The sequence below is a fragment of the Monodelphis domestica genome, chromosome 5 (assembly GCF_027887165.1).
Source record: "Monodelphis domestica isolate mMonDom1 chromosome 5, mMonDom1.pri, whole genome shotgun sequence".
Taxonomy (NCBI): Eukaryota; Metazoa; Chordata; class Mammalia; order Didelphimorphia; family Didelphidae; genus Monodelphis; species Monodelphis domestica.
The window spans coordinates 294,513,614-294,528,951 of NC_077231.1; the positions used below are offsets into that span (position 1 = coordinate 294,513,614).

Genomic DNA, 15,338 nt, shown 5'->3' on the forward strand with positions numbered 1-15,338 from the left:
TGCATTGGCTGACCTTGGCATCTTAGATGGCTTTCTAAGCTCTAAGAGTTCCATAGTGCCTGCTTCATTCTCCTTCATGGCATTTGGAAGAAACTCTGGTGTGGAGTTTCGCTGAGGCCTTTTCAGGGCTGCTTATCTTCCTTTGTTGTCTACCTATCATTCAACTCTCATCTGTGGCTACAACCAGTAAACCTTCTCCACAGTTGGGCTAAATCAGGTTGCAGGTAACTGAAAGGCCTCAAATTTAGCTAAGTATTCTATGAATCAATATATAACAACTCCACAAGACAGATTCAGAACAATGCAAAGTATACCTTTTGAGGGGAAGGATCATTTCTTGACAATAGGCAAGGAGGTGAGTGGCCTGGAGTCAGGAAGCCCTGAATTCAAATATGGCCCCAGAGACTTCTTAGCTATGTGACTCTAGGCAAATCACTTGAATTCCCTTTGCCTTAGATTCCTCATCTCTAAATATGAAAACACACCAAAGGTTCCCCAAGGTTCATGTATCCACTTACCTGCTGACAAGGAAAGTTCCCAGGGCACAGAGACCCAAGGGTGAAGACCAACATCCCTCCAGGACAAGGGGCAAAGGGGGAAGCAACAATGGTGGCCTATGTGTCCAGAAGGCGGCCAAAAACTATATATAGGGAGAAAGCTGTCCAGTCTATTTGGTTGGAATGAGATAATTATAAAGTATTTAGCATAATTCCTGGTACCCTGTAAGCACTAAATAAGTATTAGCTATTATTATTATCATCAGTATTACTAAGAAAGAAATGTGAGACAATTGGATGAGTTCTGGAGAAAAACTGAGAAATATCATTCATTGGGAGCTAATAAAAAGAGAATGGAGGTAGTAAATCTTAAAAACATTTTTAAAAAAAGCAATAAAAATACTCTACACTACAGCTTTTCCATCTTAAATATACTAATATATTCAAATAAGGTACTAGATCAGGGCTCAATATTGCAAGTTTGCCAAATATTAATAGCACTCACTTATTGGTAATGCTAATTCTCTGAGTCTATTTCTTTTCAAACAGACATACAATTGATTAAATATTGATCTGAACAAAAGATTAACCTTAGAATGCTACAAGCATCTACTGAGAATGCCTGGACTCCTCTAAGAGAAGCAGGAAGATGGGGAGTGGAAAAATGTCAAAATATCAGCAAATAATTGAGTACTTAATTGTAGGCTCTCTTGCTTTATTCTCCAATTGTTCAATAGTCTGATTTTTCCAACTAGATCATAATCCTTCTGTTTTCTCTGTATTCTTCAAAGGGTCCTATCAGCACTAGAGAGAACAGGCCCTTCAATAAATCTATCCTGGTTTATTGACTTCAGATAGATAAAATAACTGGTAGGTGAGTTGAATTATCTGACTTACAAGCTTGTTCTTAAAGATTATTAGCATTACTTTAAACTATTTTTTTAAATGTGGTCAATTGAGTTAGAGGGCAAATGATATCTGGATTCACTAATGGAAATTGCCATTGGATAATCTAAAGTCACTTCATTGTTGGACAGTTGTGCAAATAAATTAAAACAGCTTTTTCTTTTAAATGGCAAGGATAATTAATACAATACCAGGTGATGCTGAAAGAAAACCATTACTAGAACAACAACAACAACCAAAAAAAAAAAAGGTTACAGCACTTGAGTGAAAAAGGCAAGGGAATGATTGGAAGAAGCCCAGTGGATTAACCTCACTTTATTTAACTAACTGCACTACAATATTAAAATCTACATTCCTTCAAGACTCAGTATAGATGTCAAATATCCTCCTTAAATTCTCTTGGGGTTCATAGGATCTTAGGAGGTTTCTAAGGGTCATCTAATTCAACCCCCTTGTTTCATAATTGAGGAAACTGGAGCAAAAATAGTTCCTGTGGTTTGTCTAAGGTCATATCCATAAGTCAAGAACAAGCATTTGACCCTGGAACATGAATTCCAAATTCAGTGTACTTTCTACTGTTCCATGATATTGATTGATCCATTTCCAAGTTCTTTCCCTTGGTATAACATCAGGTCTCTGAGGATAAGGATGGCTTTTGTTTTTATCTTTGTGTCCTCATTGTCTCTAGCAGTGCCTTGGACACAACCATTGCTTAATAAATATTTGTTCACTTGAATTACAGGAAGAAACACAGTATAATCTTGTCATCAACTCCTTTTAAACTATGCTAATCGTCATCTTCCTACATTCTTTGTTTCACCCCAACAGCCATCTTATACTTTTTTAAGTTAATTTTTTTTTATTTTCTCCAGATTATGTGGACACAATTTTCAATAATCATTATCTGGCACATTGCAATCCATGTTCTCTCCCTCCCACTTCTTGCCCCTTCCCAAGACACCAAATAATATGATTTGTGTTTTACATGTATTATCATACAGTACATAATTTCATGTCCATTTATATTGTGAAATAAGACACATATTGCTAACACTGGAAAAACAATAGAGAGGAAATAAAGTGAAGAATGGTTAATTTCCATCTGCATTTGAACTCCATCAATTCCTTTTATGGTAAGGAACAGCCTTTTTCCTCCTGAGTCCCTTGGAGTTGTCCTGGATTCTTGGCTTGTTGAAAGTAGGCAATTCATTCACATTTGCTTTTGCTATTAACATGTATACTATTCTCCCAGTTCTGCCCACTTCACTTTGCATTATTTCATATAAGTTTTCCCATGTTTTTTTTGTGATCATCTTGTTTATTATTTCTAATAGTACAATAATATTCCATTACAATCACATACAATAACTTGTTCAACCATTCCCCAACAGATGAATATCCTTTTAGTTTCCAGTTCTCTGCCAGCACAAAACACCTTGGATTTCTGATAGGTGAACAACCAAATATCTATTTTACTTTCCAGCCACCAACCCCAAACAATACCACTAGACAGAGGGGTTATGTGTTCTGCATCACAAGGTAAAATAAATGCCAAAGGCAAGATTTGAACCTAGGTCTTCCAGATGCAAAGTCCAGCCCAGGGCTCTGTCTAAAGTGGCACCTGTCTTATCTGCTTAGACTGGATTTTAATTTGTTGATTTTATTTCTAAGTCTTAGTAGGTGTTTGGGGTTTTTTTTGGGGGGGGCAGTGATGAGAGGGGGCTCATTTCCAGACTTGCCTGTCTCCTTTCAGAACACATTTAACATGTTTATACTTTTAAAAGTATTCTAAGCAAACAATAAATGGAGGGATTGCCAAAGACAAAGCCCAGACACCTGTTTTTCTTTGCTAGTGGAAGAAAGGGGGGGAAAAGCCCAACTCTAAACAGTTCCCTAGGCTTGGTAAACGGCAGGCAATTTAGGATAATCTTGATGATATATGGTCCTTTAAAAGAGAATTCTGAGAGCTATAAAGCCCATCCAATTCTGCCTCTGTGTGCCATTACAGGTCTGGTGCATTATCCTCCCTGCACTCAGGACCTTTACCATGAAGTCCAAGATCAATGGCAATAACCCAGTGCGTTGGGCGATTTTTTCCCTCGACTCTGTGCTTATTAAAAGTTTTTCAGAAGAGCATGTTGAGCTCCTAAAGTAAAAGGAAGTCCTCATGTCATGCTCCAGGAACAGTGAGCATAGGGGTTTAATGGCTGGAGGCTTCAGTTGATTTTCTTTTTTAAGGGACAAATTCCCTTTCTTCCGTTTGAATGAGGAGCACATGTTTTATAGGCTTTCATCGAGGATTGGGGGTAGAAGGTCATTGATCTTTTAACAAACACAGCCACCAATATGCACCTACAGAAAAGGAGTCGGGGCTCCACGTTTATAAACTACTGCCTGTGTACACACAGACTCACTCCCTTGACTTCTCTGATAACTTAAGAACCAGGATGATGCCCTCAGATGGGACGGATTTCAAGGCTACTCCATAGAACACTGGTTTTGTTCTGCTAGATGCCACAGGGCAGAAGATTAGCACTGAGTCGATTTTTCCTTTCCAAGAACCAGGCTTCATTTCCAATAAAGAGCAATGGTGAGAAGGTGAAATGAAGCAGGATGTCTCCAAAACTCCCTAACCATTAGAGCTATCCTTAAGGGGAATTATGTACCTAAGAGATAATGATTTTCCTTTCAGTGACAAGGTTCAAGCAAAGGTTTGAGCTCACTGGGGAAGTTGGAATGGGGATTCTTGTTCTGATATGAAGGGATCTAGATGAGGTATTCTTCCAAGGGAGATTCTGTGAGGCTGAAATGTTAACTAGATGATATAAACATGTATTCAAAATAAGACCTAGGATAAAATCCTAATTTTGCAAAATTTTTACATATTACTTAGGCAAATCTTTAAAAAATATACTTATATAGAGATTATAGAGATATAGTGTTGACTAGTGGAGAATATCCTGAGCTTGGTATCAGAGGACACAAGACTTGCCTCTGACACTTATTAGTTGTATGATCCTGAACTAGTGTTCAGGCTGGTGAGTGTTAAGGCTGACTCACCTTTTCCTTGGATCTTTCTGGAGGCACTAGCCTCCAAGGAGGCCCCTCATCTTGGAGGAGGCCTTTTGGCTGGAAGCCAAGCTAGATTTAATCTTCTGGGAAGGCCCCTTGGCTGAGGCCTCTGAACTTCCCCTGGCTTAGACCAGGCCAGAGCACATCTTCCCTTGTCCCTCTCTCTCCCTCATTCCTAATTTCTTCCTTCTATTGTAAATAACCCACCATAAAATTCCATTCTGACTTGAGTATTTCATTGGGATTTAGAATCTAAATCCCTGGCAACCACTTATTCAGTCTCAACCCTAAACTTTACTCTTAACACCACCACATAAGATGTTACAAATATATGTACATTTGATATGAATGATATGCTTAATTTATTTTGTCAATATTTATTGTTTTATTTCAAAATTCCTTTGCCTTAATGATTGTAATCAGTTTATTTTCCTACTTATGTACTAAAAAAAAGTAATACTAACTCTGTAGTTACAGACCTGTACTGTTCCATCTTTGCTATTGTTGTTCCCTACATAGAGAATGTCCCTTTTATTCTTCCCTTCCCTCCCTGGCTCAGCAATTTCTGCTCTCTTTGAAGCCATGTTATAATGTTATCATTTTCTGATCTCTAATGCTCTAAATTATGGAGCCCTTTCATGAGATTTTATAACCCTTTATACCCCTCTTAGGCATTTAAATTCTAATCCACTTTAGAGAGCATTCTAATCATCTTTACTCAACTGTCAAGTCAGGGCATAAACATTCATGTTCTCCCAGGTATCCCTCAATGGCAACTATGAAAACTCCCAGCCCAATACATGGTTTTTGAATTAACATTGAAGATTATGAACAATAGTTTGGTCAATGTTTTTATACAAAAATATGCTAATTAACACATAGAGTCTGAATCTAATTCACACGGGAACACAGGATTGTAGACTGGAAGTTCAAAAGGACTTTGAGGTCATCGAGTCCAAACTCTTTCTTTTTTTTTACAGCTCTGTTTATATTTTGTAACTGAAATGTAAATAAGGAAGACACAGAAACCTCTGGATTTTTTTCCCAGGACAAGGACATTAATTGAGAAAGCAACACCCCATTAATTAGTACCTGGGCAAAGAGAGACCTGAAATAACATGCATGATGTTCAACCTGCTAAATCCAGGTCATCTCTACTATGGTTCAATCTTATATGCATTTCTGAGGTGAGGCATGGGAGACAATCCATTAGGTTAAGGAAGGGCTACACCTTGGAATGGTATCCATCAATTATGAAGGATGATAGTTTTGAGGAGACATTTGTAAACAAAGCTGTTATTTGCAATTTTAGGGCTGGGGCAAGTTGCAGGATCAAATCATAGCTATCATTCATGATATGAAAATAATACAGTTTTAACAAAAAAGGGCAATGGAAATGCATTTAGTTAAGCCTGTAGTAAGACAGAAAGAGACAAGGCTCTATGGAGGAGAGCACAGAATTCTTCCCTGTATATGAAGGGACACACAATGATATCGTGATGCTACTCCAGTGAACGAGAAGGTTGGGACTCAGCCAAAGAGGAAAGGGAAGGAAGTTTGCCATTCAGTAGCTTTACATTTTAAAAACATATTTTGACTAACTAGATGCTAAGTTCAGTTATTTCTACAGCCCACCAAAGAGCAAGTTATGTATATCTTTAATAAATTCATTAAACATTGCATGCCTATTAAATTTCAGTGGCCTAGAGCGAAGCTCTCTTTGGATAACCTTGGTTACACCTCTGTTGGTAAAGGACTACATTAAGAGTAATGAGATTTAGATAAGAAAATCTAAAATTGTCTATAGAAATGCTTGGCTGGAGAAGAAAAACCAATAACCTCATAGGCCAAGGTGAAAGAGGGAGGGAAAGAGGGGGAAGGAAGGAAAGAAAAAGGAAGGAAGGAAGGAAGGAAGGAAGGAAGGAAGGAAGGAAGGAAGGAAGGAAGGAAGGAAGGAAAGAGAGGGGAAGGAAGGGAGGAAGGAAGAAGGGGAGGAAAGAAGGAGGGAGAGAGGGAGAGAGTGAGGAAGGAAGAAAAAGAGGGAAGGAAGGAAGGAAGAAGACATGTTAAAGGATGAGAAACTCATTAGACAGAATTATGCTTCAATTTGTTTATTATGTTCCCTATTCCTTGAACAAAAAAAAATAGGCAATTTTTCTGATGCCTCAGTTATAATGATAGCATAGATGATGTGATTTTTTACTAGCTAGGGTTCTAGGTTACTGTTTCAAATGTCTCCTTTCTTTGCATTTTTCTTCAATAAATAAACCCAATTAAAAATAGACTCATTCACAAAGAATTATGAAATCAGTGGCAGAAGTAGCATTAACAACCCTTGGAGTTGAATGGAATAGGCAAAATGCCTGTGTAGGAAGGCCCAGAAGCCTATTTATTTAAGTCAAATTTTCAGGTAACTTAGAAGAGTTTGTCTTTCTCAGCTGCAAAAATGGAGTTTCCCACTTGTTTGGCTGCCAGCAGTAGGAATAGGCTCCCATCTTTCTTCCCACACCTCATATTGTGGTTTCCAAGTCTGCTTAATGCATTCAGTGTTTCACAAAGAACTGGGCACTCTTTCCAAGGCAAAGCCATGAAAATGAGTGGTAATGAACCAATACACATATTGTAACTCACTGACCTAGGGGAGTGCTGCTTTCCATTTAAATGAATCACCCCTTGTGGTTCTGGCAAGCCTGAGCTCCCACTGAGATACTTCCTCCACTGGTACACCAAACCATAATCCCATTTGCCTTAGAGCTCTTGAATAAACAGACACCACAAAAAGGGAGTTATGAATTTTATGGCAGTGATTCTAGTCTATGTGGCAATGATGAGGAGCAGGGACTAGAGGGCTGGGCCTGGAGTAAGGAAGACTTGAGCTTTAATCCAGTTATTTGTATAATGCCAAGATAGTCATTTAATGTCCACCTGCCTCTGTTTACCTCCTAAGATTGTTGATTGTTTCTACCTTCTAGAATCTAGAATCACTTCACATCTCAGCTGAGGTTATCTCTCTCCTCTCCCCTCCCATGAATCTTTTCCTTGATTCTTTTCCTTGGTTGTAAATGCTTTTATCTTCCTCCTGTTAGTATTTATTAATCTGAATTAATGCCCTTTCCCTCTAAGGTTAATACAATCTTCCCAAGGGCAGAAATATTTTACTTTTGGGTCCATCTTTCTGGTGCTTAGCAAGGGTACATGGAGTCCCTTGAAAATGCTTGTTTAGTTGAATTGAAAAGTGTCAGTTACTTTAAAAAACAAATTTACAGACTTCTGGGTAAGCATGGCAGCAATCTAAACGTGGCTTACTTACTCTCCCCAGCACACTCCAACAAGGACTACCCCAAAAGACCTTAAGCATCATTTTCAGAGGAGCTGTAAAGTGGGGTGCAGAATTGAAAGTGCATGGGATTGGGACTTTTCCAGTCTATAAGAGGTTGAAAGGGCTTCCACCCAAATGCGAGCCGATCCACCTTCCCCCACCCCCACTTACAGAGCCAGAGCCAGAGCACACCAAGACTAACAAGAAAGGGGTACCTCTGAAGTGAGTAGGGGAAACCTCTGGGTCCTGGGGAGCTGATTAGGACAGCAGGGCACCCACCCCTGAAGGTAGCTAGGCAGAAAACCCCAGCACACGAGAGAGCGCAGACCTTAGGTACCCAGAGCCAGCATGCCCACCGGAGTCAGGGAGTGAGCGAGGAGTGCACCTGGAGCTAGCATAGAGTGCTTCTGGGTACATGGGAGCTGACTATGACCCCGCCAGGGACTTACCGCTGAAAGCAGCTAGACCGGAAACCCAGGCAGGCAGGAGTGAAGACCCTGAGTGCCCCTGGGAGGGTGACACTGAGAAGAGCTGAAAAGTACTGTGGAGAATCGAGAGCTTGCCTCAGGCAAAATTCTTGCTCCTTAACTCCATACACAGGGAACCTGACCAGCTGACTCAGATTTCTGACTAAAGAGGGAAGGGAAGACATCCAGAAAAATGGCTAATCATGACAGGAGCCTCACAATCCTTCCAAAAAAACTAAAAAGAAGGCTGTGACACACCAGAATTTTTACAGAGGAAAAACCGAGGAAAAACTGGACGCAAATCAAAGTCAAAAAAACAAAACAAAAACAAACAAAAAAAACCAGAAACTGTCCACAAGACCTGGAAGAATATCAAATGGAGCTTATCAAAAAGATGGAAGCCTTCTGGAAAGAGAAGTGGAAAATGGTCCAAAAAATGAAGAAATCATGGCTGAATACCAAAAGGTTAAAGCAAAAAACCAAAATATTATAACAGAAAAACATGCCCTAAGGACCAGAATTGAGCAACTGGAAATCAATGATCTTGCAAAAGAGCAAGAATTAATAAAGCAAAGTCCAAAAGATTGACAAAATAGAAGAAAGCATAAAATATCTCACTGACAAGGTGACATATCAGCAAAACAGAGGAAAGAGAGACAATATGAGAATCATTGGTCTACGTGAAAAGCCAGAAATAAACAGAAAAATTGACACCATACTAGAAGTGATCATCCAAGAAAATTGCCCTGAAGTTCTTGAACAAGGGGTCAAAAATGACATTGAAAGAGTTCACAGAACACCCTCTACACTAACCCCCCCCCCCAAAAAAAAAAACTACCAGAAATGTAATTGCCAAATTCCAGAGCTTTTGGGATAAAGAGAAAATCCTACAAGAAGCCAAAAAGAAACAAATCAGATACAAAGGAGCACCAATCAGGATCACACATGACCTGGCAGCTTCAACACAAAAAGATCGCAAGGCCTGGAACATGATATTCAGAAAGGCAAGAGAACTGGGTCTTCAACCAAGAATCACCTATCCATCAAAACTGACTATATACTTCCAGGGGAAAGTATGGGCATTCAACAAAATAGAAGATTTACAAGTTTTTGCAAAGAAAAGACCAGAGCTCTGTGGAAAGTTCGATATCAAAAAACAAAGAGCATGGAATACCTGAAAAGGTAAATATGAAGGAAAGGGAAAAGGAGAAAAATGTTATCTTTTTCTTTTATTCAAACTCTCTTCTATAAGGACTACATTTATATCAACTTATATATATATATATATTATATATATATATTAATATGTGGGGAAATGTAATGTGTAACTCTCAAAAATTATATGGATCATTAGAGTAGTAAGAAGAATCATGCATAGGGAATGTTTGGAGCATCAAGATGATATGGCGAAAGGGGGGGATAGAAAGGAAAAGGGAGAGGGGAAAAGTTGATGGTACTAAGATATACTCCAAGAAATGGGGGGGAGAGAAAAAAAAAACTAAATAGAATAATCTTTCTCACACAAAGATACACATTGGAAGGGGAGGGGAAGAAAACTCCTATAAGAAGGAGAGGAAGAGAGTTTTTACTTAAACTTTACTCTCAGGGAAATCAACTCTGAGAAGGAAGAGCATCCAGATCCATTGGGATCTTGAATTCTATCTTATCCAACAGGGTAAAGGAGAAGGGAAAACCATGACTCATTCAAACCCATACAGAAAAGCTGTGTCAATGCTAGAACTTCTACCTAGATCTATCTATTTCTAGTCCACTATTCATTGTACTATGCCAGTCAAAATTTAATAATAAAAGCAATGGTTCTATTCAGTCACTCCAGTTTTGGGTACAAAAACTGAGAAACTTATCTGTGCCCTTGGGTATGCCATTCAACGATGACCTCCATTTCCTTATCTATGAAATTGAGGTGTTGGATATAATCAGCACTAAGTTCCCTATCAACTCAAAGCTGGGGCTTCTCTGAGCCTCAGTTTCCTTCTAAACAGTCAATATATCATAGTTTAATTGAGCTACTATGACATGCTTAATCTCTCATTATAGAGGAAAATAAATGAATTGTAGAGTTCATTGTTCAAAGGCAACCAAAAAAAATTTGATGGAATACTTCATCTTTCCCAGCAGGATTCCCAATAAGCATGAGAAAAAAAAAAAGAAAAAAAAAACCTTAAGAGCATAAGTAGACTGTTATAAATCACTTCAGAAAGTGTCGAATATCCCCTCAATTGATAAATGGTCAAAAGATATGAATGATTTTGGGATGAAGAAATCAAAGCCATATATAATCATATAAAAATGCTCTGAATAATTACTGATTACATAAATGCAAATCTGACCAATTCTGAGAAATATCATACCTATCAGATTGTCTAAAATGATAAAAATGAAAAAATGACAGATGTTGAAGGGGATGTGGAAAAATGGGGACACTAAATACACTGTTGTTGGAATTCTGAACTGATCCAACCATTTTGGAGAACAATCTAGAATTATTATTGTCAGAGTTATAAAATGAGGATCCCCTTAAACCTAACAATACCACAGTTGGGTCTCTATCCCAAGGTGATTAAAAAAAGGAAAAGAAACTTTCTGTCCTAAAATATCTATAATAGTTCTCTTTGTGTTGGTGAAGAAATGGAAATTATGGGGATGCCCAGCAATTGGAGAATGGCTAAACAAGTGGTAGCATATGATTTTTATGGAATACTATAATTATAAAAAACAATAAACAGGGTGATTTTTTAGAATGGAAAGATCTATATGGCATTATGAAAAGTGAAATGAATAGAACCAAGAGAATATTATATACAACTACAGAATTTATAATTGAGGCATAACTTGTGAATGTCCATCTCCAAAGAAATAAACTGATACATAGAAACATAAAAGGCATAGTTTATATACATGTACATATACATATATACACACATACATATTATTTTTGTCAAGCAATGCCATATCTACTATGAGGAAAGAAAGGAGGAATGAATGATTTTTATGTAACAAATTTATTATAAGAATAAAAAGAAAGCATGAAGTACAATCTTCTCAGTTTACAGAGGAAGAAAATCTTGACCATATATATGTAAGCATTCAGTAGCCGAACCAAGATTCAAAAAACCTAAGCCTTTTGACTCCTTATACATGGAAATCTCCAGCACCCTACAATGTGTCTTGATAATTGAAGTTTGTGCATCAATAGCAGTTGCAGAATATGGAGCTGGACTGATTATATCCAACACCTCAATTCTATGGATAAGGAAACTGAGCTCTATGTTGAGTGACATACCCAAGGGCACAGATACACATATATATCTATATATCTATATCTATATAAAACTGTAATTCAATGTTAGATATAGATAGATAGATAGATAGATAGGTAGATAGATAGATAGATAGATAGATAGATAGATAGATAGATAGATAGATAGATAGATAGATAGATAGATCTGGTTAATAGAGTGATGAAAAGCATGTTGGAAGATAGGTTGCAAGATTAAGAAATGAAAAGGGTTAAAGGCTAGTGGAGTACCTAGAAACTTTATGCCTACATTATCTATCATGGCTATCTCTTACTTGTCTTCAAGAGGATGAGTTATAGGGCCCTGAACACAGTGAATACAAAGCAAAAAGGAAATAAAATTAACTATTATAGCTAGTTATCATTTGTTATTTGTTTTCAAAGAATACTGATGATATCAAGAATGATGTTTTGACTTGCTCCTAAGTTGCCTGCCTCAAACTCTCTTCCAGAGTCATTAAAGTCCAAGAGAAAAGTGGCCTAGGATCCAATGGATGATCTTGGTTTCTTTGATGTCTTACCAAGATCTAAGCTGTCCAAAGCTCCTGCTTCAGCTGACTTTGTGGTCATTGGAACCAACTGCTCTCATCGTCTAATTTCACTGGGGGAGTCTTCCCATGCTTGGGGTAGTCATCTTCCCAACTCACCAACAAGAGTGAGACCTTTAGGTTACCCTCAACCTGGTTTAGCTTGTCTGCCCAGAAATTTTTTCCAGCACCCAGCCTCTGAGTATGCTACAGCTCGGGTGTATGGGATGTTCAGGGAGGACTAGCATCTCTAGCCCTTTTCAGAACTCCTCATCCACCTTTGGTGCCCACCATTCACTTAACATCAACAGTATCATTGAATCACAATAACTAAGAGCTTCTGTCTTCATTAGGATCACTAGAACATACAGATATACTTGAATCTCCCCATTTGTACATTTCAAATCTGTGTGCTGGGATCAACACACATTGTTTTCATATTCATGTTATGTGACAAAAGTGGCAAGTATGGAATATCTTTGTGGGGAAATTTCTTAGGAAAATTTTATTATCCAAATATGACATAGGAAATCCAGAGAAGGATATAATCAATACTTTTACACATTCTTCATAGAAAGGACAAAGCACTCAGAAATCGATAATACCATATTATTGTATTTTCTATTTTATAAACAGCACATCCCTGCTGCACCTCCTACCTCCTATTTTGAGTCCATGATATGCCATTTTTCTCCTCCCCTCAAAATTTCCCCTAGGCTAAGCGCCAGCTTCCACAGTTGTAGCCCTCTGAGGACTCACTAAGAGCATTGAAAAGATATGTGAACAACATTTAGTTAAACTCTGCTCCTTGGATGGAAATGGAAGAATGGTTAGCTGCTCTTCATACCCCCTTAGCTTTTCTGTGGTGGCCTTCATAGATCGATTGCTGTCAGTAAGGGATTAACAAGGCAGGATGATTTACAGGGTTTTGCAGGTGTTCAGATGAGAAGGCATGGCTCACTTTATTTTCAGAATAATCCCCCTACCCTTCCCTCACACTATTTTATTAAGTAAGGGGAATAAGGTTTTGTTTGGGGTATTTTTATCTAAACCTGTGATTTCATCAGCAAGATATCACTGAGAAGTTGAATAATTTATCCAGGGTCACCTGGCTCAAATATGGCAGAGGCAGGTCTTAAAAATCAGGTTTCCTTGACTCTAAAGCTGGCCCTGTAGTCACAACCTCAGTTTTCCTCTCACCATTCATCTCATGTCATAGATGTGTAGAGGAAGACACAAAAATGACCAAATGTAGGCCTCTTGGAGTGAATAGCAAGTGAATCTGGTGTAGTTAATTCTATTGAATCTGAATTTGGAGTACCATAAATTTGTGAATAAACTCCACTTGCATGATAGTCTGTGCTTATGTAACCCTTTCCTATTGAGGCTTTTCAAGTGAGTTCCCCAAATTTTCTTATTTTTCCCCATAACAGCCCTCCAGGTCTTAAGGGAGGTAATAGTTATCTACTCAAGTTACCTACCAGGCATTCCCAGAATGCCTTTTTTTTTCCTTAGTATCAATAGATTGAGAGACTATACAAGTCACCCTGAAATTACATTATTATATATTATATTTATATACATATATATGCTTGTTGCTGGTTATGTTTACTAATAACTATTTAAAATTAATAATGTTAATTAGGTGACAGTAATAAAAATGTACAAATATAATCATGTACACAATGCACAAATACTTAGTAATAATTTATTGTTAATTACTAAATCCTGCCATCAATTAATAAACACTATGGCACAAGCTTTTTAGACTCAACATTTCTCTTAAGATTTATATTTTGGATATTCTTTTCTCTTTACCCATTATGATGATGATGATGGTAAGAATAATAAAAATGATATATAGCATTTACATAACACTTTAAATTTCCAGATCTACAAAAAGTCTGCATATATTACCAAATTTGAACAATACAACAATCCAGTGATATTGATACCAATATTATTTCCATTTTACAAATGAGGCAATTAACACTCAGAAAATCATTTGGCATTTTAGGTCTAGAAGTAAGAGTTCTCAGAGGCCATATAGCCCAACCCTTTTATCCTGCAGTTGAGGAGATTGAGGCCCAGAGAGATTCATTTAATTACCTAAATTGTCACACAATGAGGCAGTGTCTTGAGTAGAGAGTCAAACTTGGGATTTTTTTATTCCATTCATAACATCATTTTCTCAAAAACTACTTCCCCCTCCTTCAACGTTTAACTTATATCCTATGCCCTGAAGGAAACCTTCAAGAAATGTCCTAGTTGTAGTGAATTCTCTTTTCTCAAAATCCTATAGCAGCAACCAAGAGTGGCTTCTTTTAATGTGCATATTTAAGGATTTTAAGACCTAGTTAAATATTGCCCAGTGTTCCTATTCAGCTGTTTCCCTGATATTTGTCTTGTGTCCTCAATGAAATTTTATGGAGTACCTCAGTGAGGAAAGTAACAAATAGAAAAAGAAAGCAAAGAAACAAAAACCAATCCATTGTATTTGGATCCAGAATACCTTAGCTCAGATTCCAGCTTCTTTCTTTCTGGGTAAAGGAACCAGTAACTTGCCAAATTTCTCATCAATAAACTGAGAAAGTTGAACTAGATAACCTCTAAGATTCCTTCCACATCTAAATCCATTATTGTACTAGTGTCTGGGGCCTCCTTGAAGGCTGAGACCTCCGCTGTCTCCTCATATAGACTCTCTTCTGATTCTTCAGTGGTGAAATATTATGGTAAAAAGGCACCTAAGATCTAGTAGGCATTTAATAAATGCTTTTTGACTTGACTTAGCAAGAGGCAGCATTATATACTGGAAAGTCAACTGGCCCTGGGTTCATCTCCTTCTTCTGGTGCCTTATTAGCTATGTCGTCCTAGGTAAGTAATTTAACTTCTATTTTCCTAAAATATAAGCTGGGCATGATACTGTATAATTGAAAATCTGTTACCCTAAAAAAAGAACTACATTTCCCAGGAACCCAACAACTTCCTGTCATTATATACTTCCTGTAGATAGGGAATAAACTGAGTGGGTGGGCCTCCTCCTCTCTCTTTTAGCTTCTTGTCAGCATGGTGATGGTGGTGAGTGGGGATTTTGAAATGGGATAATCAGCCATGGGTATGTGGTCTTTATTTTGTATCCTCTTTATTCCTTGATGTCTAATGACCATTAATAAATCCTTTAAAATATATTTTTATTATTGAGATTTAATTTTCATTGTTACATTGCTGGC

The 15,338-nt window shown here is 37.6% G+C and overlaps 1 protein-coding gene across 10 annotated transcripts in view; it reads right to left on the reverse strand.

Moving 5' to 3' along the window:
- Positions 1 to 15,338, reverse strand: part of ZNF385D (zinc finger protein 385D) — a 408,744-nt gene that overhangs the window by 294,634 nt on the left and 98,772 nt on the right. The window contains exon 1 of one of the 10 annotated variants that reach the window (XM_056800338.1): positions 8,244 to 8,622. The exons of 8 other annotated variants lie outside the window; for them this stretch is intronic. The gene's annotated coding sequence lies outside the window, so the exon portion shown is untranslated. Of the gene's footprint in view, positions 1 to 8,243; positions 8,623 to 15,338 lie in introns of those variants that run through there. One more of the 10 variants, XM_056800339.1, reaches the window with a different exon arrangement.